The sequence below is a fragment of the Gopherus evgoodei genome, chromosome 21 (assembly GCF_007399415.2).
Source record: "Gopherus evgoodei ecotype Sinaloan lineage chromosome 21, rGopEvg1_v1.p, whole genome shotgun sequence".
NCBI classification, from domain to species: domain Eukaryota; kingdom Metazoa; phylum Chordata; order Testudines; family Testudinidae; genus Gopherus; species Gopherus evgoodei.
In genome coordinates, this window is record NC_044342.1 from 5,951,321 (window position 1) to 5,956,262 (window position 4,942).

The following is a 4,942-nucleotide window of genomic DNA, read 5'->3' on the forward strand; positions in this document are numbered from 1 at the left end:
CCCACAGTGCACCGCTCCAGAAATCGATGCTAGCCTCGGATCACGGACGCACACCACCGAATTAATGTGCCTAGTGTGGACGCACACAATCGACTTTATAATATCTGTTTTATAAAATCGATTTAAGCTAATTCGAATTTATTCTGTAGTGTAGATGTAGCCAAAGAAAGCCTATGCAAGTGCTATTCCGCAGCTCCGATGTTTTTTTCTGCTCCTTCCCACACAACTATCTCAATCATACAGTCAATTGCATCAAAGCAGTTCCTCGCTATTTGGGGCACTGGTGCCCCTTAGTCCCTCTGAGGTGATCGGCTGCTTCCTTCTGGCCTTAAATGCTAGGAATCTGACTCAAAGGGCCACAACCTTCCTCTTCTTCTGCTCCTATGAACTATCCCTCATCTGGGCAAAACCTTTGAAAACACTGGTGTTTTCCCAACAGGAAAGGGATGGACAATTTCTCTTCTGTGGGGAGATGAGGGAAACCATGCAATCACCTTCTTGAAGGTATATTATGGAGGGCGGCGTAAGAACCCTCACGGACTCGATTAAGAAAGCAGCTCTTTAACTGACCTTCCAACAATGACAAATTAAAATCTGCAAGAGCAGCCTTTCAACTCAGGGGCCCAATAATAAGCTGTTGCCAATAACTAACCCAAGAGTCACAAATGACTCCAAACCATACCCTCTTAGGACAAACGAAACCTTAACACAAACAACAAGGCATTTCTTTGCTGCTCTTCAACCGTGATAACCAAAAACTTACAAAACCAAAAAAGCCAGCAGAATACACATCACAGAACAGTCCCCTGCTAGCTCACAAGCCATCTCACTAACACAATGAGCTCAAAAAAAAAGGCAGAAAATCCCAAAAAGTCATTTTCAGAGCTCTGAGGTGTTTTCATACACTAATAGAAAAGCTTGAGCCACTTACACCAGTTCAGGTAGTGCGTTCTGTTTTTTTCACAACAGGGAACAGTCTTGCCAAAGCAAAGCCTCAAAAAATTGGGTACAAACTCATAAATGCTCCTCTCTACAAAAATCTTTAGTAAAAGATTTATACAAACTGAAGAGAAAGCAGAGTACAGAGACCACCCTGCAGAGGCGCTGTGGTGGCAACCGCCTATGCTACCACAAGTCAGGGTGAGTACTCTCACAGCCCGCTAAAGCGCTAGCTTTTAGAGGAAATGGAATTGACCAGATTGACAGCCCGAGTTGGATCATGGGAACCGGGGACACAGGCAGCAAAACCAGCCCCTTGACCAGGGACTCGCTTCGCTGTGGGCAATGCACTGTGGGTATGCAAATAAGATGCTCCGGCCGTCTCCGGGGCTCAAAGGAATCTTTTCTCCGGGCTGCCTCTGCTCCTTCCCCAGCTGGGTGGAGATTGGGATGCGGCGGGGGTGGGAAAGCTGCTCTCCTGAGACAGTCCCGCTGATGGCCAGGCGCATGGAGGACAGAGCCCGGATGAAAAGCTAGAGGGCACTTGGCCCATAGCTAAAATCTGGAGCAAAAGCACACACTTTGCAAAGGAACAGGAGCCGGGATCTTGGACATGAGATTCTATCTGCCGGCCGGGATGCGACCCCGTGTTGTACTTGCTGCTTGGTCCGCCTCTCCTGCAAAGTAGCTGGCCTCAGATCCTTGGAGTTCGCTGAGCTGCAGCTCACCTTGATACACAGGAACAGCTTAAAAATCATGGAATATCAGGGTTGGAAGGGACCTCAGGAGGTCATCTGGTCCAACCCAATCCCCAACTAAATCATCCCAGCCAGGGCTTTGTCAAGCCTGACCTTAAAAACTTCTAAGGAAGGAGATTCCACCACCTCCCTGGAGAACCCATTCCAGTGCTTCACCACCCTCCTCGTGAAAAAGAGTTTTCCTAGTATCCAACCTAAACCTTCCCCACTGCAACTTGGGACCATTGCTCCTTTTGTTCTGTCATCTGGTACCACTGAGAACAGTCTAGATCCATCCTCTTTGGAACCCCCTTTCAGGTAGTTGAAAGCAGTGATCAATCCCCCCTCATTCTTCTCTTCTGCAGACTAAACAATCCCAGTTCCCTCAGCCTCTCCTCGTAAGTCATGTCTTCCAGCCCACTAATCATTTTTGTTGCCCTAGGCAGGACTCTTTTCAGTTTTTCCACATCCTTCTTGTAGTGTGGGGCCCAAAACTGGACACGGTACTCCAGATGAGGCCTCACCAATGTTGAATAGAAGGGAACGATCACGTCCCTCGATCTGCTGGCAATGCCCCTATGTATACAGTCCAAAATGCCGTTAGCCTTCTTGGCAACAAGGGCACACTGTCGACTCATATCCAGCTTCTCGTCCACTGTAACCCCTAGGTCCTTTTCTGCAGAACTGCTGCCTAGCCATTCGGTCCCTAGTCTGGAGCAGTGCATGGGATTCTTCCATCCTAAGTGTAGGACTGGGCACTTGTCCTTGCTGAACCTCATCAGGTTTTTTTTGGCCCAATCCTCTAACTTGTTTAGGTCCCTCTGTATCCTATCCCTACCCTGCAGTGTATCTACCCTCCTCCCAGTTTAGTGTCATCTGCAAACTTGCTAAGAGTGCAATCCACGCCATCCTCCAGATCATTAATGTAGATGTTGAACACAACTGGCCCCAGGACTGACCCTTGGGGCACGCTGCTTGATATCGGCTGCCAATTAGACGTGGAGCCATTGATCACTACCTGCTGAACCCAATGACCTGGCCAGCTTTCTGTCCACCTTATAGTCCATTCATCCAGCCAGTACTTCTTGAATTTATCGACAAGAATACTGTGGGAGATTGTATCAAAATCTTTGATAAAAGTCAAGGAGTAACACCTCCATTGCTTTCCCCTCATCCCCAGACCCAATTATCTCCTCACAGAAGGCAATTCGGTTAGTTAGGCATGACTTGCCCTTGCTGAATCCATGCTGACTGCTCCTGATCACTTGCCTCTCCTCTGAGTGCTTCAGAATTGATTCCTCGAGGACCTGCTCCATGATTTTTCCAGGGACTGAGGTGAGGCTGACTGGCCTATAGTTCCCCTGATCCTCCTTCTTTCTTCCCTTTTTGAAAGATGGGCATTACATTAGCCTTTTTCCAGTCATCCGGGACCTTCCCCGATCACCATGACTTTTCAAAGATAATAGCCAATGGCCCTGCAATTACACCCGCCAACTCATTTAGCACCCTTGGATGCATCGCATGGAGCCCCATGGATTCGTGCTCGCCCAGCTTTTCTAAATAGTGTCGAACCACTTCTTTCTCCACAGGGGGCTGGTCACCTCCTATCCATTCTGTGCTGCCCAGTTCAGCAGTCTGGGAGCTGATTTTGTTCATGCAGAGGGGGGCGGGAGGGAGGAGGGAAAGCACTGAGTATATTAACTTTTTCCACATCCTCTGTCACTAGGTTGCCTCCCTCATTCAGTAAGGGGCCCACACTTTCCTTGACTTTCTTCTTGTTGCTAACATATCTGAAGAAACCCTTCTTGTTGTTACTCTTAACATCTCTTTCTAGCTGCAACTCCAAGCATGAGCTGCCCTTCTTGATTTCACTCCTGTCTGCCTGAGCAATATTTTTATACTCTGCGCTGGTCTTTTGTCCAATCTTCCACTTCTTCAGACGGCGCTGCCTGCCAGTGCACTCAGCCTTACTTGGCAGGTAACAAAAGGAATGAAGTGGCCTTCCAGTTTCTGGAGAGTGGCTGACAACACCCGACCTTCTGCACTGAGGAAAAACTGACGTGAGACAAGGAAGGGGAGGTCGTTCTTGTATTGGACCAACTTCCGGTGGGGAGAGAGAGCAGCAAAATGCAAGCTGCACTCTTTCCCCAGCAGCAGGTGCGCCATGTCGTCTCTCTGATAGCCTGGATGCCTGGGACGGGACCCGGCTACCACTACAGGGCAAGCAAGAGCCCTGGCCCTGGCAGGCGGGGGGAGGGGCCCGAGCAGAGGAGCGGAGCTGCATGAGCATGTATGCAGATCTGTGTGTGAGCAGAGCATTGTGGGAGTGGAGGCAGGCTGCCCAGCAGGGCCCGTCTTTGGCACCGGGAGCTCGGCGTGGAGAAGGGAGGGGCCTCGGGGATGCGGCGGGGCAGCTGTCAGCAGTGGGGGATGGTGTGGGTGAGGCCGGGTGTTGGGGCGCGGCGGTCCGCCCCGTGTCTTATAAATCTGGGGAGAGTGAGGGTGGGCGGTGGCTGGGTAGTAGGAGCTCCTACTTACGTGGCAGGAGAGATACCATAATCATGAAGGTGGGTTTCTCAGCGTGAGGCTTATCCATTGTATTGTGGGTGTGTTGACCCCTGTACTTTTCCTAAATGTAGGAAGCTTGACTACACAATCTGTGATAATAGGGGACTATGTTCATGCTTTCTCCTGATTGGTTGAAAAGACAGAAAAATAAAAGTTTTGGGGAGTGTTGGTCAGTAGACTGGGTATGCTTGGCACAGCATGCAGCTGTGTGGTTGGTTTTGACAAAAGCAGTTTTTCATCTGTGTGACTGCTCTTTTCTGCAGGCCCTGTAGTTCTTGGCATCTTTGTCATTCCCCCTGATGATAGGGCCAACAGAGAAAAAGCAAAGCTCAGCTCTGAAATTTTACCTGTGGCTTACAAGGTTCTGTGCTTTCTTGACCTTCCCTGGTTTTTTGCAGCTGGTCTGCTCTCTAATCTGCTTTTGGGGGGGCTTGGACCAATCCCTTCTTTTGCTCTAAGGGGAGCTGCCTGCCTGCTCTGCTTCTTTCTCTGCTTGTAGCTTCTTACCCAGCCCTCCCTCTTGGGCTCTTCCTCCTTTGATGGGAGGATGGCCTGTCCAAAACGCCTGTCCCACCCAGTCCCCTCATCCAACAGGCAGCCTCGCCCCCTGCCCTGTCTTCCAGCCCCCTAATCATGGGATCAGGGCCAGCTCTAGGTTTTTTGCCTCCCCAAGCAAAAAAAATGTCTGCCCCCCGTCC

The 4,942-nt window shown here is 50.1% G+C and overlaps 1 non-coding gene and 1 pseudogene across 1 annotated transcript; one reads left to right on the forward strand and one right to left on the reverse strand.

Annotated features, from left to right (window-relative positions):
* Positions 1-974: 974 nt before the first annotated feature.
* LOC115638439 lies at positions 975-1,083 on the reverse strand (annotated as a pseudogene).
* A 3,123-nt stretch (positions 1,084-4,206) lies between these two features.
* LOC115638429 lies at positions 4,207-4,370 on the forward strand. The gene has a single exon (XR_003997432.1). It is a non-coding gene; the product is annotated as a U1 spliceosomal RNA (small nuclear RNA).
* The last annotated feature ends 572 nt before the right edge of the window (positions 4,371-4,942 follow it).